Source organism: Asparagus officinalis, chromosome 4 (genome assembly GCF_001876935.1).
Source record: "Asparagus officinalis chromosome 4, Aspof.V1, whole genome shotgun sequence".
Classification (NCBI taxonomy): Eukaryota; Viridiplantae; Streptophyta; class Magnoliopsida; order Asparagales; family Asparagaceae; genus Asparagus; species Asparagus officinalis.
In genome coordinates, this window is record NC_033797.1 from 94,133,600 (window position 1) to 94,161,597 (window position 27,998).

Consider the following 27,998-nt stretch of genomic DNA (forward strand, 5'->3'; position numbering starts at 1 on the left):
AAGAAAGAAAATAATTACAACTGACATGATATAAGAAAGAATGTCTCATAAATAAATCATATCTCAATAAACAAGTCTGGAATACATCTTTCATCATGAAATATATGAATGTATCATGAAATAGATTAACTAAGAATGTATTAAGGCTCACTGCCTTTACAAAATAAAAAAATTAAGAAAACTCTAATAACTGAATATAAGGCATGTCTACTGTGGAGTCTCATCTACTAGCTCATATGACGTTGATTATGCAAGCACTCCGTCATCATGCGACTCTCCTACGCTCTGAACCGCCTGAAAGGAAAATAAAAATAAAAATAAAAAAGAACAACAACAAAAGCGTCAGAGCGCTAAAGAAAGATCACCTCCATCCGTCCCTAGTGGAAGGGTTACTACATGTAGTGGAGGCTCTATCTAATAAGCATAGTATACCTAAATTATTTCCCCCGTATCTAATAAAATTAATACTTAGAAATCTATAAATCGAGATGTAGTACGTCGAGCGAAGTAATCCAAACAAGAAAACCCTCATGTATATACCATATGTCTCAAATAGTAGATAACTAAATACTCAAACTAGAACTGAAAGCATGAAATACTAGAAAGTAAAGCCTCATAACCGATGACAGCATATGTATCTCATGCACTCGCATAACTGTTTGTGTCAAAAGTTGATTTCATTGCCAACGAACTCATTACAACCATTTATCGATTACAAGTTCAAAAGAAAAAAGAGAAAAATCAATGTTTTTATAAGATTGACTTATACAATAAAAATAAAATATCACAACTCTTTTCAAACTACACACAACAGCAGTTTATCTCTTGTTGTTTGTGTGGGATCTTTGCCTGTGCCGGGGACGCGTTAGTCCATAGACCACCGCGGATCAGATCCGATTAACAGAAAAAGTTAATCAAAGCTCCTACTTCATAAAGGAAGTAATCGCAGAAGTGGTAATCCCAACAAAGCGAGATTACAACTCTTCTTAAGATTAAGACTAAGCTTAATACGGAAGAAAAGTGGAAAAATAGGTCTCAGATCTCTTTTTTTTTATTGAAGAACTTCGCTAAGATCTGCTAACCCTCTGAAATTCGTGCTCCACTATCCAATTTGACAGCACTTCAACCTCTTGATTTTTAGCCCCAGAGAAATGAGCCCCCAGGCTTGTATTTGTAGGCTTCGGTTTTGGGGGTTTTGGATAAGAATGATGGATTCAGCCTTATCTTCAGTTAATAACCGTGTAACCACGTTTGGAAATGATATCTAGGTAGTTAGGAACTTATAGAATAGAAAAAATCTCATGAAAACTCGTCGAAAACCGCCAAAACACGTTTTAGGATAAAATCTACGCGAGTCACCCTCTGGTGGCTCGGCCCTAGGCCGAGCCACTGGCTCTGGCCGAGTTCGATTTGGTATGAATCGGTATGACTCGGCCGCCAGCGGCTATTCTGGTTTTCGAGTTCTGACTTGTTATGTCATTACGCGTATTTCGTCGTTTTGTTGACTTGTACGCTTCACCGATTCGTTTCATGTGTTTCGGTAGCATGGAGATGGCCGATGTGCATGCAGGCCACTTGGTTTACCATTTTGGTGGCTGACGAGCATACAGGCCACTTTGAGCTGACTGACGAGTGCGCGGGCTATTTGGAGGTGGTCGGTGAACGTACGGGTCACTTGGTTTACCATTCTGGTGGCCGATGAACATGCGGGCTACTTGGCGGTGGCCGACGAGCATGTGGGCCACTTGGCGGTGTCCATTCTGGTAGTTTGTTGCTACGTCATCAACGTTCGCCGATTCGCTTCATATGTTTATCGACATCGGATAATCTTCCTTGACTCGGATAATAACGTTCATCATCTTCTCTCTGTCTCGAATTGTGTTCGAGGACCTATAAGCAAATTTTGACATCTACAGATACCCCATTCAAAGTGTTTTAGTCTCACTTCTTTTATAAAAGAACCTGAAATGCTTTGGATGTGATAGGCCCAACCTTCAGTTGGTATAAAAGGGCATGTAATTGGCTTCAGTTCTTGACTTCTTCAGTCTTCAACCTACTAAGTATTTTGTAGAATAGATGAAGTTTTTTCGGTACTGCATTTATTGTCTGACCGTTGTTGAAGTAATGAACTAAAATTCGTGTGTAAGTTTCTAAACTTAGCTCGTGCCATTGAGTTGATTTTGAACTGGTCATCTTTTTCAGGAATTCATATATGAATGTGATTGAACTCCTTGGCATCATTTTAACCCGATTTTTTTTTCCTTAGCCTTATTTTGGCGAAATTATCGATGCGTTGACTGGCATGAACCTTTAGTGTAATGCGTTGACCGGCATTAACACAGTTTATACTCGTGTGTTTACTAGAATCTATACAGTTTAAGCTCTTAAGGTGTTGGAGCGTGGTGGTCTCTAATGTCGAGGTTGCAGGACCAACTTTTAAAGCTGATTCATCTGCATGTATGGATCTTATTCTAAGGTTGTTGGATGCTCAAGTTATGAGACCAACTAATGAAGCTGGTGCGTCAATGACTCTTGCATTTATAGGATTTTTAGCAAACCCTCAGCCATCAACGGGTTTGATGAGCCTTTACTGACTACCGTTTGAGTCGGGCTAACATACAAATTGTTTAAGTCTGTTTCGCATGTAACGTTGTGCTAAATGAGTTAACTCTTTTAGTGTTATGATATTGAATACGTAGACTTCGTCTTTCTTACGAGAATAAACTACCCGGCAATACATGTTAGGCGCTGACTTATCCCTTCTTAGGATTCGGAATAAAATTCCCCAGACTTGGATCCTGGTATCTTCTTCACTCGGTGAAAGACTAAATCGACAACGCGTGTACGCGTTAGGCGTTGACTCATCCCTACTTAGGATTCGGGATAAAATTTCCCATGCGTGCAAGGCACGGATTATGGTGTTATTAATAACAACCTACCATAATATCGAATATGTGGGTTTTTATCATTTTTACTGTAAAAGACTAACCGGTAACGCGTGTTAGGCGCTGACTTATCCCTTCTTAGGCTTTGGGACAAAATTGTCCAGACTTGGATTCTGGTGTCTTCTTCACTCGGTGAAAGACTAAACCGGCAACGCGTGTTAGGCATTCACTTATCCCTACTTAAGATTCAGGATAAAATTCCCCATTCGTGTGAAGTACGGATTTTGGAGTTGAAAGATGGTGTCTTCTCTTAGGGTAAAGACGAACCCAATACTAGAGAGGAAGAATTTTATATTCTATCTCCAGTTCTTCTTTTGGGGTAAAGACAAACCCGATGTGGAAGAGGAAGAATTTTATATTCTATCTCCCAAAGCTGAAGAGGAAGAATTTTATATTCTATCTCCCAAAGGAATTTTATATTCTATCTCCCAAAGCTGAAGAGGAAGAATTTTATATTCTATCTCCCAAAGCTAAAGAGAAAGAATTTTATATTCTATCTCCAGTTACAGGAAGAATTTTATATTCTATCTCCCAAAGCTAAAGAGAAAGAATTTTATATTCTATCTCCAGTTACAAAGAAAACTCAAAGTGGGATCTGTACTTCAAGAATCCGGAAAGGTGAACCTAAGAGTGGGATCTTCACTCCCAGAATTGAAAAAATTTGGATAATCCTAACTGTCGGAAGGTTTGATAATCGAACTAAAGGTGGGTTTCTCGTCTATCGAGAGTGAATTATGGTTTTGGCCCTAACTGTAGGAATGTTTGACCAAATGAAAAGTCTAAGACGATCCTAATTGTAGGAAGATTTGACCAATCGATTTAAAAGTGGACCTCTCATTCATGGAAGGAATCGAGGGGGGATTTTGGCTTTGGCCCTAACTGTAGGAAGGTTTGACCGAGTTAATCAGTGGGAGTGGGAGTACAAATCACAGTAGGGGTGTTGACTTGTACAAATCACTCGGTAGGGATTCTTGGCATCAAGTGATAATAACTTAACACGAAGGGGTTTGACAATTGTTAATGATTAGCAGATTAAAATTCCAAGCATTATAACTGGACTCTAAACATAGGAGTGTTGAGTGCATAGACACAGCGGGAGTTTAAGTGGATTAAACCAGGAAGAATTTTAGTGAACCCACCGTCAATTAATTTGATCAGTGCGAGATTTTTGTGGTGGAAAATTATGAATCGTCAAATACCAGTGGGAGTTTTTTTTGTGAGATTGATCCAACGAAGTGATCAAATCCCGTCTTAGCAAAAGAGTGCTTGGAAGTTGGTGAGATTGATCCTGATAATTGGATGCGTTTCACTCTTGGAAGCATTTAGAGTCCAAGTGGGAGTTTCTTATTCATCAATATTTTTTATAGTGACCAGGTTATCCCTAGGAATACACAATATAACATTCTTCCGGGAACTTCCCGTTGAATGAATTATCCACCCCCAGCTTTCTTTGCGAAACTGAGTCTATCATTGTACTCAGTTGTATGATCGGGTTATCCTTAAGAATATTATGTGTAATACTCTCCAGGAACATCCCGTCAAAGGTAGGAAATAGTTTAGACTCGTATACCTATTGGAGTATGCAGGGAGCAGTTAAACCTTATGCACCTGTTGGAGGAGTGAGAAGCAGTTTATACTCGTATACTCTTCGGAGTGAGGCGTTCTCCTTTGGCTTATTCCAATGTTATGACGTCGGCTTCAACCAATACTTGGATACTATTTTTAAGAGCGAAGTAAGTCTTGGTGGGATGAAGGATCCTCCTGTGGTACGCACAGTACTTTGGACCCAAAGTATTATTAGCTTCCTCCTGATTTGTGATAGGTGGTAGCTTGATCTTGTTATTTTTAAGAAGGGACTCAAAAATGACCGGAACGTCTTCGTCATTGAAGGAGTACTCTTTTTAGAGTCTCGGATCCGAAGTCTTTTGTTGTCTTCGGGGTTGTTGTTCCGACGTCTGATTAACATCAACAACTGTTGCAGGTGCCTTCCCCTTACCACAGGAGACGAAGCTTGAGTTCGGAGGGTTAGCCGTCGGTTGGCTTATTTCTGTTTTCTTCCTTCTGAGGAAGCGTTCGGCCTACTCTCCATGTACCTTCAACTCTTTCCAGGTGTTGGATGGTGATACTCCTATAACTTCCAAAGTATCAATGGATAGGTTGTTATGACAGGTTTGGAGGATGAAGTCCTCTGTGACTGGATTTTGACAATTCATCACCTTATTTTTGAAGCGCTTGATGAAGTCGTTGGCCATCTCTTCGTCTTCCTGTTTCTCCTCAAAGAGTGTCCTGATGGATACCTCTGTAGGCATATAAAATTGCTTATAGGTCCCCTAGCATAGCTCGGCACAAACCGACGAGCCAACGAGGCGACGAGATCAACGAATCGCACGGAAGCGACGGAATGAATCCACCCGCGTGCAGAATCAAGCTAATGAGTTGAGGAATCAACGAGTCATCCAACCGAGAGCGGACTCGGACGAATCACGATCGAATCAAGATCAATTTCGGACTCGAACTCAGAAGCGAATTTACTGCCAAATCAAGAATCCAACTTACTGCCAAATCAGATCATCAAATCAGAGTCTCAGGTCAACCGAAACACGGACAAACGAGACAACGGAAAACGACTCGGAAAAGTCGGAAAACACCGCCCGCGGGGGCTCGGCCAAAGCCGAGCCACCTCAAGGTGGCTCGGCCAAGGCCGAGCCACCCTGAGGTGGCTCGGTGGCCGTAGCCACCTCGGGTGGCTCGGCGCCAAGAGCCACTCTCGGGGTGGCTGCGCGCAAGGCCGAGCGGCACGGCCGCAAGGTGGCTCGGACCAATGCCGAGCACATGGGTGGCGCTCCGTGGCCGAGCACCTTGGGGTGGTCGGCCCATGAAGCCGAGCGCACCCAAGGTGGCTGGCACAGTGCTCGCCACTTCCCGAGGTAGGCGACAGTGGCCCGAGGTGCCGAAGTGTGCGCAGAGGTGGCGCGACAATTCTCTTTTGCAGCCACTGTCGCTGAGAGCCTATAAATAGGCCTAGAGATGTTCCATTTTGGCGGTCGAAACTTTCAGAGCCGAACTCTTGCTGGCGATTGAAGAGTGAACTCGAGCTTGAGACCAGAAGACTTGGCACTCCTTCAGATCTGATCCCTCAGCGACGGCATCCCACGTCAGAAAAGGGCAGGATCTCGAGAAGGCGAAGAAAGAAACGATCTGAGATCTACACGGGGGGGGGGGGCTGGGGGGAAGCTACCTCCGATTCTAAGCTTGGTCTTAGATCTGCGAGATCCGAGGCGATTATTCCTTGTGAATTATCCTCCCTATTATTCGCCTTCGTGGAATAATACCCGCATACTCGTGTAGATCCGACCGGATCTAGATACGCGGCGGTGGTCCACGGATTAACCCCGGTGTGCAGGGCAAAGAACGCCACACCAAGCGAGCGGACCGCAAAACAGGGAGCTGCGTGATTCGTTGCGAAAGAGCGGAGAGTTGTTAATTTTTCTTATTATTATTTGATTTAGTTGTAACCTGGATGCTATAAGACCGATCTTTTGTAACTCAAAAGTTGTTACTCAGATGACAAATTATCTCACTTATGAAGAAAGCTAGCGGTATTTTCGCACCCTCACGCTGAACCCGAATCGGCTCGGGCGACAGCGACCAGTGGGAGCCGACGATTCTCGCCAAACGAGATCGTGCGTCGCAGCCATGGGCGGATTGCATCCCGGTCGTGGAGGAGTCGAGTAGCAGTTCGACGCAGCAAGTTGAGGATGCTACGTGTGCCTCATTACCGCTCTATCTCCCCCCGCAAGGTCCAAGAAAGTTCCTGCCTCGGGAGAGAAAAGTTCGTTGGTTTTGACTGCATCGGGAAGCCACACGAAGCTCTCACGCCAAACTGACGGGAAGTTGCGTCGAAATGAAGTTCGCTACCGACCTCCAATAGGTCAACCCAACTCCGCGGAACGCCTGCTACTGTTCAGTGGCGTTGTGACTCTCTCAAAGAGAGGCCGCGCAGAGGCGTCGTACAACGCCCTTGCGCGCAATTCGCTAAAGGTCGATGGAGTCTACGGACGGAATTCGCGCCTACCGACGCGGAGTTGAAGAAACAGAAGAGGCAAAACAGCCTCAACACCATAATGAAGGGGGGGGTGGACGACTCTCAAGGCCGCCAACAATGGAATGGATCCGTGTCAAAACGGAATGCGTTCGACCGCTGGGAAGAAGCGCATCGCAAACCGCCGGGCGCACTATCAGCGCAGGCACGGGCTCAGACCGAAGAAGCCGCGTAGGGAAAGTTGGCAGAAAGAAGTGGGGCCAAAAGAAGGCCGCCACCGAACTCGCAGTTCTTGGAGCCAAGTCTGAAGCGCGCGTATCAGACCGAAAAGGCAGGCCAACTGCAGCCCTCCTAACCGAAATTCCCTCCGGTGAACAGTAAGTCGCCGAGGAATTCCATAGCTACTCCCGGGAGATCATGCGAAATCGCCTCCCGAAGAAGGAAGCCAGTCTTGAGCGCCCTCGGTCCAATTCCCGGATGAGGGCGAAGCAAAGCTAGCCGATCAAGAAACGGTTGGGCCCACTAAGAAAACCCCCGGAACGATCAACGGCCTGGGGCGTCTGCGCCGCGCACCTCACATGACAATGGAGGCTCAGGCAACTGCGGCGCCTATACTTTTGCAGCATTGAGCGTCCAAGATCCCGGCTGAGAATTCACCGGCACAAAAAGGCAAATGTCTCAAGGCCGCGTGACTCTTGAAATGTCCAAGGAAGGCAATTCGGCCCCTCAGATGGAATACATATGCATCTGATAGTGATAATGTTTACCTGAGAGTCGTGCTCCACACACGATAGGTTATCCGACTGTAAATATGACGAGTTGTACTAATCGTGCTGGGGGTCAGCGAACAGAACCGAAAGAGAGTCCGCCGGAGAAGCAAGAAACTCAGTGCCTTGTTCAAAGCTCATTCGGAGCGCGTACTGTCTGTCAATGCAACTGCATCAAGGTAGTCCCGCGAGAGAATTTCCAGTGTTCGAAAGGCCGGCACCGAATAGTCAAAACCAGGTATAGGGCGTTTCCGGCAAAGAAGAACGTGTTAAAGAACGGAGAACTTCGCAGGGTCACCGCCCGAACTATGAACAGGCAAAGAGACATCGACACAGATTGATTCAAATCGTTTCTGGAAGCGTCCAGCGTGTAAGCCCCGTCTGCAAGTCCGGAGGCCATCGCACGAGGAAGCTTATGGTAGGGTTGCGGAGCAAGATGTGCCGCTTCGGAAAGATGGAAGAATGCGGATTCTGCTCTGCTGTCGGCATCGGACAATACAGTGTCGCAGCGAAGGACAACCCCGCGAGTCATTTATGATAAGCAACGGAAGAAATGGCCAAGATGCTTGAAGACGCTTTGGCTAAGCAGAAAGAAAATTTTCAAAAATTCGAGATGAGATGGCCATGCCAGGGCAGGATGAGAGAGATGCATGAGGCAGGCAAAATGCCAGGCAATTCAGGACACAGCAAAGTGAATCGAACGCGCCGTAACCCGATTGTCAGGAAAGACACAGCAGAAAGGGGATGAAGCTCACAATGCATACCCTCCTGTCAATACAGGGGGTGGTAACGAGGCGATTGCAATGAAGATACAAGTGAAAGACTTGAAGATCAAAAGATCTGCCGAGAGCAAAATCAAACAATTGATCTCCAGCTCAAGAACGAAGAAACAGGCATTCCTGTCCGATACCGGCACGAAGAATGGGAATCGATCCCCCTATCCGGCGAAGTTCAATCTAATAACATTCACACGCCGTTCGATGGAAGGTTCCCCACCACCAGCATGTTTGATTTTATTTCAAAATCCGGCAACTTGGTATTATCTGCCGGGCAATGAGCCTCTGATGGTGGGTCAATTCGTTGGCACTCTGCGGAGCCGCCTTTCGATTGGTACAACCCGCTGCAAGCCAGGAACGTGAACGAGCTGGGATGACATGGAGACCAAGTTTCCTGGCCAAACTTCTTCGACGACGACACCGAGATATTCTAATCGTGATCGTTGCTCCGCGGAACAAAAAAGGAGCGGGAGAGATAGTCGACACCTTCCGTCAAAAGGTTTCCGGAACAAGCGATGAATTGCCGGACCACGATCACAGAGGAGATTCATCCTCCAAACTTGCCACAACCATCTGGGCGTTGGACGTGTTGGAAGCAATGGAACAGCACCGTCTGACACTTGGAAGGATCTGGAAGGTGGCGCGGTGAAGCCAAGGCCGATGTTTCCTCCCGAAGGAAGAGGCCGAGAGGAACCAAACGGCGACGGTTAATCCGGCTGGACTCAATTTCGCCTCTCGTGGTAAGGGCAAAAACACCTGCAGCTACTGGTGTGCAATCAGCGTCACAACAGCAATCCCGAAGGCAGCAAAGACTTCGGGTCGAGACTGCCAAAGAGAGTATTCCTTAAAGGACGAAGACGTTCCAGCCATCTTTCGAATCCCTCCTTGGAAGGTACAAGATCAAGCTACCGCCTATGACAAATCAGGAGGAAGGCTGACAACACTACGGACTCCAAAGTACTGTGCATACCACAGGAGGGTCGTTCATCCAGCCAAGGATTGGCTTTGCTCTCAGAATAGGCATTCAGCCGCTTGGTTTGAAGCTGGCGTCAGTAACGCTTGAGGTAAGCCAATTGGAAAAAAAAGAAATGGCAGACTTCCGATAAAAGTATAAGAGTATAAACGGCTTCTCAAAACTCCAAAAAGAGTATAACGAGTATAAGACTGTTTCTCATGCCCCGGCCGGTATAAGAAGTGTTAAACTAACTCCCTGATAGCTCAACAATAGGTATATGAGTCTAAACTGTTTCCCCCCACTTTTGACGAAGTTCCTGGAAAATATAGGCTAATATTCTTAAGGATAACCCGGTTAGGTAAGCTATAATAATGTCCGAACCAAAGTTCCGCAGAGGAAACTGGGGGTGGACAATTTATTGTAAAGCCGGGAAGTTTCCCAAAAAACACAACAATGTAATGAATAAGAACTGCCCAATTGACAAATTCTCACCGTTGTCTGTGCACTCAACACTCTCTCTGTTAGAGGTCTGGACGTAAAGTTCCCAATTGGTCAAAACCACTTCTTACAAGTTAGGACCACAATGCAAAACCCCTCTCGATTGCTCCCGATGAACGAGAGGTCCAGCAAATCAATGCGATCAAACGGCTTCGCACAGTTTAAGGATCGTCTTTAAATCTTCCATTCGGTCAAACTTCTAGCAGTTAGGACCAAACAAAATCCGCCTCCTCGATTCTCCAATGAACGAGAGGTCCACTTTGCAAATCGAGTGATCAAACCTTCCACAGTTAGGGTCACCTCAAACTCCTGTTTGCCAAACGCTTCCTAAGTTATGGGTCAAAACCATAATTCATCATCTCGATAAACGAGAAAGTTCTCTTTAGTTCGTAAATCAAAACCTTTCCGACAGGTCAGGGTTATCCGAAATCTTTTCGATACTCGAGTGGAGATCCGCACTCTCAGTTTCACCTTTCCGGATTCTTGGGGTGGAGATTCCGCACCTCGAGTCTGCCTTTCCAGTTGAAAGATAGAATATAAAATTCTTGCTTCTCTTTCATTGTCGGGAGATAGAATATAAAATTCTTCCTGCTCCCATTTCGGGTTTCGTCTTTGCCCCAAAGAGAAGACACCACCTTTTTCAAATCCCAAAAATCTGTGCCTCATAGGTAGCATGGAAGTTTTATACCGAATCCTAAAGGCAGGGAATAATCTGCGCCTATACACGCGTCCGGCGTTTTTAGTCCTTTTCCGTAGGCAAAAAGAGACACCAGGCGTTCGATCCATGGGTTATTCTATCCTAAAACGGCTAAAGTAGGATAAGTCTGCGCCTAAGAACACGCGCTGCCGTTAGTTTTCTTAACGGCGTTAAAAAGAACAGCTCGTCCCGCATATTCAACATTGCCGGCCAGGTTGTTATTAATAACAGCCAAAGAATCCATGCCTTAACACGCAATGGGGAAATTTCATGCCTGATCCTAAGAAAGGATATCCGACACCTAACACGCGTCGCCAGGTTTAGTCCTATTTACCGATGAAAAAGACACCAGAGTTCGATCCTGGGAGAAAAAAAAAAAAAATAAAAAAAGAAAAAAAAAATAAATACTATCCGCGAAGTGCCGGGGTAAGTATGGGATAAGTGCAACAGTCTAATACACGTTCTGGGTAGCCTATTCCCATAACAATGGTAAAAGCCTATGTATTCAACATCATAGCACAAAAGTCTAAGAAGACATTCACTCTCTTAGCAGCAACGTTACATGCGGAAGCGGATTTGTTGGACAAATCCGCATGCTTAACCCGACTCAAACGGTTATCGTAAGGCAATCAAATCCGTTAAGGCTTGGGTTAGCCAAAAATCCTAAAGTCAACACCTAAACACCGGTCGCGCGGGTAGTTAATTCCCGTTGAGAAAGACGAGTCTATCGTAATTCGAAGTCGTAGCAATCAAGTCTAAGGGAGTTCAATTCCTTTAGCACAACGTCACATGCGGAACGGACTTAAGACAATCCGCATGTAAGCCCGATTCAAACGGTAATCGGTAAAAGCATGACAAATCCGTTGAGGGCTGAGGATTTGCCAAAAAATCCTAAGTCAACGTCTGATACACATTGCTGTTTAGTCTTTTCACAGGAGAAAGACGAAGTCTACGTATTCAATATCGTAGCACTAAAAGAGTTAACTCTTTTAGCATAACGTCACATGCGGAACGGACTTAAAACAATCCGCATGCTAGCCCGACTCAAACGGTAGTCGGTAAAGGCGCATCAAACCCGTTGATGGCTGAGGATTTGCCAAAAATCCTATAAATACGAGAGTCACTGACGCATCAGCTTCTTTAGTTGGTCTCGTGACCTGAGCAACATACGACGTTCAAAACCCTAAGGTCTACGCCAAACAACGCGTAACCTTAGGTCAACGCCAGTCAACGCGTTGCGATCAAAAAGTCAACGTACGACGGTCAAAACCCCAGGGTCAACGCCGGACAACGCGTAACCATAGGTCAACACCGATCAAATGCGTTGCAATCAAACAGTCAACGTATGACGTTCAAAACCCTAAGGTCTACGCCAGACAACGCGTAACCTTAGGTCAACGCCAGTCAACGCGTTGCGATCAAAAAGTCAACGTACGACGGTCAAAACCCCAGGGTCAACGCCGGTCAACGCGTAACCCTAGGTCAACGCCTATCAATGCGTTGCAATGAAAAAATCTCACTCCGAAAAGTATACGAGTATAAACTGCTCCTTACTCCTCCAATAAAGTATATGAGTATAAACTGTTCCCTAAATTTTGTTGAGAAGTTCCTGGAGAATGTTTTTTATAAATATTTTTGGTTTGAGAAGTTCCTGGAGAATATTGTTTATAAATATTCTTAAGGATAACTCAACCACACTACGCCGGACAACGCGTTGTGCATAAAGACTCGACGCCACAATCAATGGTCAGCTCAAAGGAATCGACTTCAAGTTCAGAAAATTCCGACAAACGGTCAGACAATAAATGCAGCACCGGAACTCTTACAGACTTTCGACAAAGCACCGAAAAGCCTGGAGAATTGAAGGAGTCAAGAACAGAAGCCATTCCGAGGTCCCGTTATACCGACTGAAGGTAGGGACAATCATATCCAAAGTATCCCAGACTCTTCTATAAAAGAACGAGACTGAAATACTTTGGAGGGGGTATCTGTAGGCATATAAAATTGCTTATAGGTCCCCTAGCATAGCTCGGCACAAACCGACGAGCCAACGAGGCGACGAGATCAACGAATCGCACGGAAGCGACGGAATGCATCCACCCGCGTGCAGAATCAAGCTAATGAGTTGAGGAATCAACGAGTCATCCAACCGAGAGCGGACTCGGACGAATCACGATCGAATCAAGATCAATTTCGGACTCGAACTCAGAAGCGGATTTACTGCCAAATCAGGAATCCAACTTACTGCCAAATCAGATCAACCAATCAGAGTCTCAATCAACCGAATCACGGACAGAACCGGAAACAACGGAAAACGACTCGAAAAAGTCGGAAAACACCGCCCGCGGGGGCTCGGCCAAAGCCGAGCCACCTCAAGGTGGCTCGGCCAAGGCCGAGCCACCCTGAGGTGGCTCGGTGGCCGAGCCACCTGGCCGACAGTGGCCAGAGGTGGCCGACAATTCTCTTTTTGCAGCCACTGTCCTGAGAGCCTATAAATAGGCCTAGAGATGTTCATTTTCGGAGGTCGAACTTTCAAGAGCCGAAACTCTGCCGGATTGAAGAGTGAACTCGGAGCTTGAAGACCAGAAGACTTGCACCATTCAGATCTGATCCTCGGCGACCATCCACGTCAGAAAAGGCAGGATCTCGAGAGGAAGAAAGAACAGATCTGAGATCTACACGAGGCTACACTCCAGATCTAAGCTTGGTCTTAGATCTCGAGATCCGAGCGATTATTCCCTTGGTGGATTAATCCCTCCCGGCTATTATTCCCTTCGTGGAATAATACCCGCATACTCGTGTAGATCCGACCGGATCTAGATCGCGCGGTGGTCCACGGATTAACCCCGGCGCAGGCAAAGAACCCACACAAGCGAGCGACCGCAAAACAGGAGCTCGTGATTCGTTCGAAAGAGGAGAGTTGTAATTTTTCTTTATTTTCTTTGATTTAGTTGTAACCGGATCTATAAAAGACCGGATCTTTTGTAACTCAAAAAGTTGTAACTCAAGATGACAATTATCTCATTAATGAAGAAAGCTACGGTTTTTCCCGCGAACAACCTCGGCGTCATCATCAAAGAAATTATCGAGGAATGAGCTTTTCATGTCGTCCCAGCTATTGATACTTCCAGGCTTGAGACGATGGTACCAATCGAAGGTAGGCCCGTAAAGGGTGCTAACAAATAACCGGATCATCAAAGGCACGTTGCCAGAGATCACTCCTAAGTGGGACTTGAAATAAATCAAGTGTTGAGTGGGGGAGCCCTTCCCGTCGAATGGCGTGAAGTTGATCAGGTTGAACTTCGCTGGATACGGGATCGACTCTCACTCTCTTGGATAGGGACACGAAATACCAGTCTTCTTCACCTCTTGAGTAGACATCAGAGTGTTGATTTTGCTCTTGAGGTCTTTCATCTTCTCGTCCTCATCTGTATCGTGCTTTGGACGATTTCTAAGAGGAACAACGCGGCCACCCCCGGCATTGTCATGTTCGGTAGGACCACCCCCAGTGTTGTTGTCTTTAGTAAGACCACCTCCAGCATTTTGGTCAGCTGGAGGGTTTTCTTCATCGATGTGCTCATCCATATTTGAACCACTACCTGCTTGGTTAGCAATGTTGCGACGGCTGGATTTACCAAGTTGATTGGACAAAGCCTGAATCCGTTGGTCATGCTCTTCCTTCATCCGCATCATGGTCATTTCCAATTCGAACTTGAAATTCTCTTTTTTCTTAGCCAAAGCATCCTCGATGATTTTGGCCATTTGCTCAGTGTTGATCATAAGTACGTCACAGGACTTTCCTGGGTTGGATACCGTATTGTCAGAAGTGATTGCAGAGTTAGCATCTGATGCTTCATCATCTGAGTATAATCACCTATGCATTATCTGATAATCCCTTTGTTTAATGGTTCCCAATCGCCACCGGGTTAGACGATGCGATATAAGCGGGTTAGAACTAGAAGGTCGAGTTGACTTTCCTCTACCAGCCATGTTAATTATAACTTTTGGAAGTTCGTCATCTTAAACAGCTGATCGTTTCTTACGAAAACATCTTGGTTTAGTATTTGATGCTTCAGAGGAAAGCCTTTGGAATACCGAGACCCTTTGTGGAGCGGTCTTGGGGTAGCTACACACTGATAATACTACCCTGATAAGTTTAGCACACGAACAGTGAGAATCCACATCCCGGGTACTTCTCTTCCGAGATTTATTCGTGCCCCCAGCCCGATAGTACAACTCATCGGTATAATTACCAGAGCAACCTATCGCATGTTGGCATGACTTCTTAGGTACAACGTCATTGACTGATGAACACGTTTCCTTCTGAGGACTTATTGCTTTGTTGGCATTCCCAAGAGTCGTGCATTTAGAGCCACGCTTTCGTGAGCGTGGGGTCTTAACGGGCTCTTGGATTTCGACTCGCAGTCCGATGCGGTCAGTTACTAGAATTTTCCCTTATGAGAAGGCTTCATATTGTTATGAGGGCGTGAGCGACCCCTAGCTCATTGAGTTGCTCGGGGTTCATTCACTGGGCCCAAGCGTTCTTTGATCGAAACTTTACATCGATCCTCGTGCAAATGACCCAGGCGATCTGCCATCCTCTTCTTGAATTAGGATAAGTCCACGCTATCATGAGGCTCCACCGGAGGTGCGGGATTCATCGGGACAAGAATAGGTGCTGTCGGAGACTCGAAAATGGCCGTGTGAGATGAACCGGGGACAAAGCGAGCCTTGGTGGCTTAGACCTGGCGCGAGCCAGCATTTGGTGGCTCGGCCTTGGTCGAGCCACTCCTTGGTGGCTTGGTTTTGGCCGAGCCAGCAAGAGGTGGTTCACGCTTTTCGATAGTTCCAAGCGTTGTCTGAATTGTTCTTGATGCCATTTTAGACTTTGGCCTCCAGACTTGGCATAGTTTTGGTGGTTTCTTGACCACCTCTTCCTATTTTACATTTTGTGCTTCCTGCACAAGAATCCGTGCATACGCAAGCAGTGCTTGACGCCTCCTGTTGAATGGGTCCTTTTGACCTGGATCCATTCATTCGTTATTGGTTTGGAGGAGGGGCAATTTGCTTGCTGTTGGGGCCCTCTACGCCTTTTGAATTTTAGATCCGCTTTGTAGCAAATCCCATCAATAGGTTCTAAAGCATTGGCAAGTTAGAGCACAAGACGTTGGCACTGCCTTTAGCGAGCTCTTTTCGATAAAGTGTGCGCGCCTCCAGTGACTATCTCCTTGATTGAGAAGGAGTCCAGATCTGCAGATCTGATCTCGTTAGAGGTGGGAGGGGTGTTGCAAGGCGAGATTAAAATAGTAACAGGGGCCTTGATCTTCTTGCGCTTGCGAGGGGCAGAGGATCTGGAGGAAGAGGACGATAAATACTCCTCGAATTTCTGTTGGTTGAACTCGTACTCAACCTCTTTACTAACCGGGATCCGAATCCGTGATTGTGGCACGACAGCTTCGACAGAGAAGCTGTTGGCTCCCACTGTGGTCGCCAGCGTGTTTGTGTCAAAAGTTGATTTCATTGCCAACGAACTCATTATAACCGTTTATCGATTACAAGTTTGAAAGAAAAAAGAGAAAAATCAATCTTTTTATAAGATCGACTTATACAATGAAAATAAAAGATCACAACTCTTGTCAAACTACACACAACAATAGTTTATCTCCTGTTGTTTGCGTGAGATCTTTGCATGTGTCGGGGACGCGTTAGTCCGTAGACCGCCACGGATCAGATCTGGTTAACATAAAAAGTTAATCAAAGCTCCTACTTCATGAAGGAAGTAATCACAGAAGTGGTAACCCGACCAAGCGAGATTACAACTCTTCTCGAGATTAAGACTAAGCTTAATCCGGAGGAAAAGGGGAAAAATATGTCTCAGATCTCTCGAACTCTCTCTTTTTTTATTAAAGAGCTTCGCTAAGATCTACTAACCCTCTGAAATTCGTGCTCCACTCTCCAATTTGACAGCACTTTGCCCTCATGATTTTCAGCCCCAGAGAAATGAGCCCCCAGGTTTGTATTTATAAGCTTCGGTTTGGGGGGTTTTTGGATAAGAATGATGGATTCAACGTTATCTTTAGTTAGTAACTGTGTAATCACATTTGGATATGATATCTAAGCAGTTAGGAACCTCTGGAATAGAAGAAATCTTGTGAAAACTTGTCAAAAACCGCCAAAACACGTTTTAGGATAAAATCTACACGAGTCACCCTCTGGTGGATCGGCCCTAGGCCGAGCCACTGGCTCTGGTCGAGTTTGATTTGGTATGAATCGGCCTCCAACGGCTATTCTGGTTTTTTGGGTTTTGACTTGTTACGTTGTTACGCGTATTTTGTTGTTTCGTTGACTTGTACGCTTCACCGATTCATTTTATGCGTTTCGGTAGCATGGAGGTGGCCGATGAGCGTGCAGGCCACTTGGTTCGCCGTTTTGGTGGCCGATGAATGTACATGCCACTTGGAGCTGGATGACGAGTGCGCGAGCCACTTGGAGGTGGCCGGTGAGCGCACGAGTCACTTGGTTTGCCATTCTGGTGGCCGACGAGCATGTGAGCCATTTTATAAAACTTTTGCCATTCTTGTGTTCTAATTCAACAAAATTACTATCTTTTAGCCATGAGACAATAGTGTGCTCTTTTATCATCATCGCTTGAGCTACTCTCTGACTCGTTCAATGTAGTCACTGTAAAACTTTTGTCCTACCCTTTATAATTCTTTTTATTCAGCTAGCAAATTTTCCTTAAGTGACCGGGTTTCCTGCACCGAAATGGTTTAGTATTAGAAACACTAGAATTATGTTTACTTACCATGCTTATGTAGTGATCCTCTTTGTCTTGCAAGAATTTTTGACCATCCTTTGATTTGAGGAAGGATTCATAGCCTTTAAAAATTTGATCAACATGATTATTTTCATCCTTAGAACTTGAGCCTGACCCTTCCTTCTTTTTGGATCGGGATTTCTCCTTTTTAACTTTTAGGGCTAATGATTTCTTCTTGATATTATCTTATGAATCATCTTCTCTTTCTTTTAATCACCCTTCATAGGTAAGAAGATACCCTATAAGATTCTTAACAGTCAGTTTAGAAAATTCTCTCTTTCGAGCTCTTTTCAAAGCACCATATTAATTTTCTTCAAACAAACCCTAGAATTTCTCTTTCGAGCTCTTTTCAAATTCCTAAAACCCTCTCCTTCAAATCTATCTTTTTCAATCTTATATAGCCTCTAATTGATTAGGAAAGATATATTCTAATCATAGTGGAAGTTGAAGATAAAAGGATCAATGAACGGCTGTGATCAAATCAACAATTCTAGAATTTGTCGCCGTCATCATCAATGAGCCTTCACCAACATCTACGGATCCTTGAGAATAATCGACAGATACTTGTAAATCATTGATGTGTTGGATTCCTATTTCTGGAAATATGTAATTTGTTCTTGTACACCATCAATGACCTCAGCCCCATCAATGGGTTCTTGATCCCATCAATAGGTTCAAGGCTGAAATCACCTTTTGTGTTGATTTTTGCGTTGTGTCACCTCGTACGCTTCATATACTAATTTTCACTTGTACTATATCATCACAAACAATTATTAGTACCAAATGAGAGTTTGTTATTGCTCAAAAAAGAACTATTGCACGAACTACATCCTTACATTGTTGCCCAAAATTTCTCATGCGAAAATGATCATCAACATTTTGGCTTGGAAATCAATGGCTTTTTGATTATTTTTCTTCTCCTTTTCTACCCTTAAATTGGTGATTACTAACATCATTTTGTTTATTAGATTAGGATTCTCTTCACTGCAGAAACGTAGTGGAGAGGCTACTATTTTGGAACAATAACCCTTGCTTGTCTAGAGTCTAGAGGATAATTATGATTCATTCTAGAGCATTATTTCTTTTGAGTAATAGAACAAGTATGACTAAACAATTATTACCTAAAATTTCTCTTGTGATAATGATCATCAACATATTTCTTTAAAAATCAATGGTTTTTTTGTTTCTTTTTTGACCATAAAATTGGCATACCAATACCCTTCTTTTTATTAGATATGGATATGCTACACTGCAAAAAATAGTAGAGAGACCAGTACTTTAGAATAATAATCATTCATTGTCTAAATGATTATTATGATTCATTCTAAATATAGCATTCATCATATTCTTTGAATTGTATTAACTCTTAATATTCGTTCAAAGACAAATCACAACTATTTATTTAAGCAATTGATGATGATATTCAAGTGCTGGCCTCTCCACTATTTTTTGACCATGGAATGGATCTGAAATCCTATTTAGTACTCTTAAAAGTTTGTTAAAGAATGAAAAATATGATTACGACTTTCAACCCTAACTTTTGAAGTCATAGTCTGTGACTTGGACAAATAATGTGCAGAGACTTGGCACAAGAATCTAGCTCTAAGTTGGTTAAAGTTCATGCTATGCAAGAATGCTAGGATTAATTTGTAGCAAGAGATTCGTTAAAATCAACAAGCATGCTATTCAGTCGTAATGGAGGCCCATTCTTAATTCGGATCTAAACGCACGGTGCATTGACCAGACACAGTCCGACCCAATTGCAATAGAAATCTTGGAGGGTGTTTGGTGATTACAAAATTAAATAAAAGTGCCATAATTATTGGGAGATTCCCTCTTCAACTTGGAGGGTGTTTGGTGATTACAAAATTAAATAAAAGTGCCATAATTATTGGGAGATTCCCTCTTCAAATTTTTATTTATATTTGATATTTAGAAAGTGGAATTGAAAAGTAATTAAAATGAAGATGTTGTCATATTTAATAACTTAATCATTCTTTAATTAATACGTTTTAATCACTTTAATAACTTAATCATTATTTACTTAATTTTCACGTTTTAATCACTTTTCAGTTTTGAAATTCATTTCATTTTTAAACTGGTTCAGTCAAAAAAGTTGGTTCCGGGTCATATATACTGGGTTGAGCCGTTGGTATCAATCGAAACCTCATACCTTTTAAAATATTAAAGAATTTAAAATTTTAGAAAACGTTACCTTGGTAATTGCTTTATGCTAAGAGCAGAAAATTTTCAAAGACTAATCTTAATATTGTATGTTTTATTAGTAGGCAACAATGTAAACCACATGAAACATAATTCTCAAGAAATAAACTCATTATTTTATCATATTTTTTGGTAAGCTTTTCCATGTTCTGTTCTATGCTCCTAACTTATCTGATTCTATAATACTATAGTACATATATGTATGCATACATACATATCTGCATTACATATTACGTATAACATTAAAATATCCAATCAATTAAGAGCATATTTATCAAAACAGGAAATGATAGGGGAGAAGCAAAAAAGTTGTTAAAAATATGATAAAGTAATAGGAATATAGTTTATATTTATGCTTAACATGATACAACATTTATATTACCCTATTAACTTCTTAACTCTTTTGGGCCTAGGGTCCCTTTCATTGACCAAAAAAAAAAATTGTTGACTCCAAGACTTAGCACTTAACAGCCTCTCAACCCGTGGAACCCTTAAACGGGATAAATACATGGGCTTATAGTAGCGATGCCAACAAGAGCTCAAACCGCCAGGGAATAAACCAGGATCGTACACATGTAAGGCTTATGGGCTAAGTTACTGATTGCTCGGCTAGAATCTAAAACTTGGATATTATGCATTCACAAATTCCCACTTATGTGCTAGGGGTGGGTGTCGGTCAAGTCGGCTCAGGCTCGTGACCTGGCCCGGTGGGTTCAAGGCTGGGCTGAGCGTGACGCCTAGTGAGAAGGAGCCCCGTACCTGATTTAATCTCATCTGCGGGATCGTGGGATACGAGCCGGGCCGCCGCAATTTCGGGGAACCTTTTGCCTAGGGGCCGTATGGCCGCGGGTCGACCTCGGGGTCCGTCGGTGGCCCAGGACCTACGCCGCGCATGTCCCGGTCCCAACCTAGCGGGGCCCAGGACGATAAGCATGGAAAATCTGGACCGAGTGGCTCCGGATTCGCGGTCGCCGGTGTGTGTTTGTGGTGAAGCCCGACTGGGTTATTATAGTATATGTATATAATATAGATATATATTATATATATATATTATATATATATATATATATATACTATAGTATAATATATCATATATTATATAATATTATATATATATATAATATAATATATATATATACTGATATCAGAGCTTGAGACGAAGAGAGAGTTCGGGGGTATGCTGGCGTACCAAGCCACAAAAAAGTTATGCTTGTTTAGTTCGAGGTGTCTTAAATTCCCTTCATTTCATTCACAATGGGCATATCTAACATGGCAGGCTGCGGAAGCTCGTGTGAATCTGTGCTGGCGCGGGCCATGTTGACCATGAGTGCGAGGTATTGCTTTTACCACCCACAAACGGCAAAGGGATATCCGAAGGCACACATGGTGCTTGGGTTAGGCCAGGCATACCCATTATTTGGGAGTGGGCTATAGAGATATATATTAATATACTATATACTGATATATTATTATATATATATATGAAGAGGATATATATACTATATACTTATTATATACATAATATCCTTATATAATAAAGATAATATTAATATAGATAATATATATATATAAAAGTAAGTATATAATAAGTATAAGTATAGATAATGCAAGTTATACAGTGATAGGGCTTTGAGGTACCCTCCGTGTATATTCTAGACTTTATTGAGTTACTTATAAGTATATTTTATATAAGTACATATATATAATTATATATAAGTATATTGACTCTAGTGTATAAGTATATAACTATACTTAAAAAAGCATAACATAAGTATGTAACAAATACATATATAACTGCATAATACATATTTATAAATAAGAAATATATACTTATGTGATACACTCTCTCTCTCTCTCAAGTTATAACTTATAAGTATATACAATATATTTACATATAATATATATATATACTAATATGTAAGTATATAATAATATATACTTACATATAAATATAATAAGATTAATCTAATTTTATGCAATGTTTTTTTGTAAAAAAAATCATAAATAAAAAAATCTGGGCCACCCTGGAGCTCGGGCCTAGGCCCGGCCTGGGCACCCCCGGTCGGGATATGGGCTAGGAATTTTGCTCGGCCCAGGCTGGCCTGAATGGATAGGCATACCTATAACGGGCTGGGCCAGTTCAGCCCGCGAGTTGACCCGGCCCACATCCAACCCTATTATGGGCTGTTGGAATAAATGGAACTACAAGAAGACCAATTACATATGCCCCTATGTAAGAAATATGTCTCAGTAAAGGGTGCTAATGGATCATAAACTATGTATCATATCCGTATACACTTATCATATGGATAATATGAATACAGACATGAGATATGTCTTGGTACGTAAAACTGATATCCAAATTTTCCCAAGAAAAAAAAAACTCATATCCATATCCACCAATATTAGATACAGTGAGGGAAAGGGAAAAAGAAAATATAGGTGGATTCAAAATGGATATGAGAAAAACAAATAAGATTGAAGATAAATATAAGTCATATGACACAAGAGGGCCTATTAATAAGTTCATTATATCTAAAAATATAAGATTAGATCTATAGATGATCAAAATTAACCACAAACCCATTAATCTAACGATCTTAATAATTTTAGTTATATGATCAACATATATATTCAGATATTCAAATATGGATCCAAATTTCTTGCTGCATATCCATATTCTTAACCATGTCCTATTGAATATAGATTTTTAATATTCATATCTAATATAGATATATAATGATCATATTTGTATACCTTCTCCTCTCACTTTATATTCTAATACAATTGGTCTATGTTTTCAACCAAGCAAAGAAAAAATAATTATTATAATTTTTTGTTGAGCACTAGTTTGATCCAATTCATCATTTTTATTACAAATTTGTGATAGAGTTTTCTAACATGGTTTACACTATAGAGAAACTTTGTCAATTTTTGGGAAGACTTGGCTTGGAAACTCATCGAGTGTTGCTGTCGAAGAATGACAATGTTAGTGAGAATAAGCATGGAAGTATGATGAGGTTGGATGTTGTGACTCAATTGAGTTTGTGTAGATTTATATAGAAAAAGAAGGAAGGTTGGTGAAACATGGTTAGAAAAAAAGCATGTTGTTTCATCGACAGAGGTAGAGGCTGAGGCTTCACCCCATCGGGCATCATGAGACTCCTAAGCCGTGACTGCAGTGGACTTGGGAATCCATAGGCAGCTAGAGGTCTCATGGGTTCATTATAAAATGAAGTTCCCCATGCAATATTTCTTTCAAAAACACGTCTGAAATGTTGCAAGATTAGTAGGATTCGTGAGAAGTACAAATGTAGCAATGAGTACTTTACTATCGATGGTGTGGGATGAGGGGGTGATTATCCTTGTAATGGAAAGAAGAGGTGTAGGTGGAGCTCAAATATTACTCTCTTTACATATTAATGCCTATGTGAGGGGGAAAGATGGGGGAGATAAGGTGGCGGTGACATGAGTTTATGGACAACCTGAGAAATCTAGAAAAAAGGAGACATAGCATCTGCTATGTATGCTGAAGCAAGAATTAGAGGAATGTTGGATATATTTTATTAAAAAAAATGAGAAAAGCGGAGGGCGCCCATGTTCTGGGTAGCAAATTCATGAGTTTTTTTGGCATTAGATGATTGTGAGTTGAAAGATATATATGGGCTTTGTTGTCCCCCTTTTTGCATGAAAGGAGATATCATAAAACGGTGGGGTCCCCTTTTTACATGAAAGGAGATATCATGAAACCATGGGGTGTGATAGAGTAGCTAAATAGAGCGAAACACTCGTTCACATCTATTTTAGATCATAGACCAATCATAGGGACATTGCATGGTGATGGTGGGGGACATGATCGTACTACACGATGACAATTCTGATTAGAGGTGATGTGGGCCAACATGAAGAGGTTATCAAGTAAGGTTGGAGTGAGTTGGTGGACAAGGATCATGCATTTTTCAAGTTATAGAAAGATTGAAAAATTGCAGGTGGTAGCTTCGATAGTAGAATACAAATGTCTTTGGGCATGTTGGAAAATAATTGAAGGGAAAAAACGATTAATTAATGATGTCTTGCAGGGACATAATGGGAAATATGAAAAAGATGTTAAGTTGACAAGAGAGATTCAACGACTTTTAGCAATGAAAGAAACAATGTGGCATCAAAGATACTAATCGCTTGGGCTTCAAGATGGGAATAAAAATACATCATTCTTTCATACTATGGCTAATCAATAAAGGAACAAGAACTGGATCGATGTGGTAAAGTATGACAATGTGGTGTAGCATAGGGATGAGGAGATGATGAGTCAGGTTACTATAAAACTACTTTCAGCAGCTGTTCATGGCATAATGCTCAAGTCGAGAGATGGATGATATTATGGATTGTGTTGCACCAAAGGTGACAGGAGTGATGAATGACAATCTTGCTTGTAACTATAGCTGAGCGGAGGTGTTGGAAGCTTTGGAACAAATGCACCCATTAAAATCTCTAGGATTATTTGACAAAATATTGACTTTATTTTATCAAAAAAATTGGGCAATAATTGGGGTGGAGGCTACGAATGTAGTGTTGCCTTTTTAAATGGCTAGATTTTCTACAGAAAATAAATTACACTAATATTGTATTGATACCAAAGGTGAAGCAACCAAATTGTATCACAAAGTATCAACCAATATCTCTTTGAAATGTTCTATACAATATCACATCCAAAGTATTAGCTAATAGATTAAAGAAGATATTGCCAAAGATTATATCAATAGTTTTCGAGTCAAAATTTTACAATTGATTGATTCATTCGAAAGATTATAATTTCTCATTTCTTCATTAAAAAACACAAATTATAAGTTTTGATTCTACGAAAGCGTGTCAAAAGAGACTAGATCTTGGTCGTTAACCATGAGGACGTCATTGTTGCTGAAAATATTATTTGCTTTTTGTTTTCCACACAAATCAAAAGTATGAAGACATTGTCATGGAGGCCATGGCGACTTGGGCTTCGAACAAGCAGAGAAGGGTCCAGTCCACTTACTCCTTATTTTTGTTTGAGTGAGATCTTGACCATATGCCAATTGAGATAAGTCATGGATCATTGTTAACTATATGATGAGGTGAAAGATGTAAATGTTGTCCCTTTGTGAAGCCTCGTGCCTTGGAGAATGAGTAGATCTTAGTTGATGAAGACCAAAAGTTATTCTATTTCTCACGAGAGTTTGTTTGCAAACTCTCTTGTGAGAAGAAGATAACTCTAACTAGGAGAAAATTTGCTCTCGGGTGATTTGTATAACCCTTTGAGACGGTAAAACTCTCCTTAGGGAATAGTGGCTCTTGGGTGAATAGTAACCCTAGTGAAAAGGTGGTAGGCTGATGAAAAAACCCCCAATGAAGAGGAGGTATGTAACTGAAAGAACTAAGGAGAACCAAGGTTGCCCAAAGAACCCCCTAGAGAAAGAGTAGCTTTGCTGGAAAAGAGGAGAGCTCAAACTCAATGCAATGAGGACTTCGATAGAAGGTTGGAGATTTTAGAGCCCTTTGGATGTGGGCTAAGGGTCTCCATTTATAGAGGAGCCCTTATTCACGCGATTATAAGGGGTATATGTGGTATTAGATTTACACAATCTACTTTGGCAGCTTTTTAGTGTATGGGCACTGAACAGACATTGACGTGACATACTTGGCAATAACTCTTGCAGATTTTGTCAATGACACAGTGTTCGTAGTGTTGCGTAAAATTTTTCATTAGTTCCTTTTTGTAGCCCTACATACACTTTGTTTAGGAATTTTGTCTTTTAGTGCTCTTATGCCTCAAATCTGCTAAAAATTTGTCTACTTGTTTGATTCTCTATTTGGGGGGATATTTACAAACCATTAACTTTATCCGAGCTTAACAACACATAAAGCCTAACACTGCGCAACCTTAGCACCGCGTAAATATGCCTTAGTCTACTTTTGCGCAAGTTTTGATCTGATTCTCACTTTGCTTAAATTCCAGACTTCGTGACTTTGTGTCATTTGCTCGTTTTAGGCCTGTTTCATTATGTTGAACTATTCGAACACTTAAGAATGACTGTTATACCCCATAAACCTTCTTGTGGTGTCATAGGGTGCTTGGTCGACGGTTTGACATTTTTACCGTTCTACAAGAACCCCCAAAAACATTTTTGAAGTACAAGTTTATACACATAGCCAATTTTGAAATACTTCAAGGAATTCCTGATGTAATATCGAACCGTTCGGAGATGACTTCTAGAACTAGTTGGGTGTACTCGATCGGTGAGTGAGTCAGAATGCACCAATTGTTAAAATAATCACCATTTAGAGGTGTGATGTTGAACATGATGACTATTTCATCCTGGCATTGGTGTATTGTTGAATGTAAGAGTTGTACTACTAAACTTTTCGACAGTGCTGCTATAATAGATGTGATGTTAAACATAACATGCAACTATCTCAGCAGATGTGTAATGCTGAACCTAGGTGTACTGTTGAACACGATGGATCCATCAAGGTAAAGGTATATTATTGAGCCTATGTGTATTGCTATACCCACTAGGGTATTTTGGAAGAGGTTTACAGTCGAACCTTCCGAAGGGACCGCTATCATAAGTGTAGTGTTGACCTTAACAGACAGTTATCTCTGTCACGATCTCAATTTTCAGACCTCGACGAATGTTGGTGCTAGACTAAACCCATTAAAAATCTTTCTCCAAAAATATATATTTACCAAATAATCACCAAAATAATCTTATCATGTGAATTAAATTCACCATCAATTATTCTCCAAATTTCAAAAGTCAACATAAATCCAATTATCTTGAGATAAACAAGTAGTCCTCAACTTGAAATAAAACTCAACCTAAAGTCAAATATCCCATTATTACAAACTTTCAAATATCAACTAAATATAGAAGATTTTATTTATTCTTCACTTAGAAAAAATAGCAATCTGTAAATTTTCCTTACTCCTTTCTAAGAATTTAGAAGCCACCAACTCCACCTAATCTTGAGTCTTTGAAAAGAATGAATACAATACAATGAGTTCACAACTCAATAAGTTTATAAATTCATACAATAAACACTAGTTTTGCAAAAATTAAAATATTTTGACTTGATGAGAAAAATATTAAAATAATAAAAAATTATCAATGAACTCTCATATTCGATGCAAATATTTGAAAACTTTCAAAAATCATGTAATGGAAATAAGCAAGTAACGTCTCAACACGGTCAACAGTTAAATACCCCGGTTGACATAGTATCCCCAATTTTATTAATCTAGTTGTATTAGGATATAGAGACCCCAAACTTGGATTTAGCGCTAAAAATAACCTTATAGAGGAATACTGAGCCCCGTTTAGATGACTTACTTATGCCTAACATATACCGATATATGAACTTCAGATGCATATGCTTTAAGAAAAATCAACAAATATAACCAAATATTTTATAAAAAATTGCCAAATGCGAACCAATAGTGAAATCTTTCACATATGTATTTTAACTTATTACTATATGAAAAGACATGATTGTTAACAAAGAAATAAGCATAGGCTTATAGCAAATATCTATGTTTGTCACATCCAAATCAATAATTAATATGCGAGTAAAGTCATAGAAAAGGATATAATCCACATGTACTTAATATGATTTTATATTGAAAATACACAGTGCATAACGTATAAATTCACCACTTACCATAAACCCAAGGACTATCGAAATACCATTCTCAACGCCTCCATGAAGTCGCTTGGAACCCTAAAGAATAATTTCAAATGAATGAACAGTTAATACTATTGCAAGCCATCGACTCATTTCCTAATGAAACATAACTATAAACTTTATCCTCTTTAGTCTTAAGACATTGTCCAAACTTTTAAGCATTAGCAATCTGCCTTTTGCCAAGGGAATTAAACTCATGATTGACAATAGCACATATCTTCAGCTTAATATATAAGTACAAGAAGGTGCTTTACGCATGACCATGACCCAAAAAAAACACAAAAAAATACGCATGACCATGACCCAAAAAAAACACAAAAAAACAAAAAACAAAAAACAAAAAACAAAAAGAAAAAAAAAATCTCAACTCATCTCGGCCACAAATTAGAGCAAGATCCAATTAAAATATTATACTTGCCCGACATTAGATCAATGCATGCACTTTCTCCTAAAGGTGGGGCAAGAAAATACCTCATTTTATGATCAAACGCTCATCGTCTTTCCTTCTAAGAATTTTTTAAACATTTCTTACGCAGCTCCTCTTTGATAGGTATGCAAT

The 27,998-nt window shown here is 41.4% G+C and overlaps 1 long non-coding RNA gene across 1 annotated transcript; it reads right to left on the reverse strand.

The window, feature by feature from the left end:
• LOC109836235 lies at positions 83-27,989 on the reverse strand. The gene is made up of 3 exons (XR_002245879.1): positions 27,911-27,989; positions 27,416-27,475; positions 83-294 (listed from the first exon to the last, which is right to left on the reverse strand). It is a non-coding gene; the product is annotated as an uncharacterized LOC109836235 (long non-coding RNA).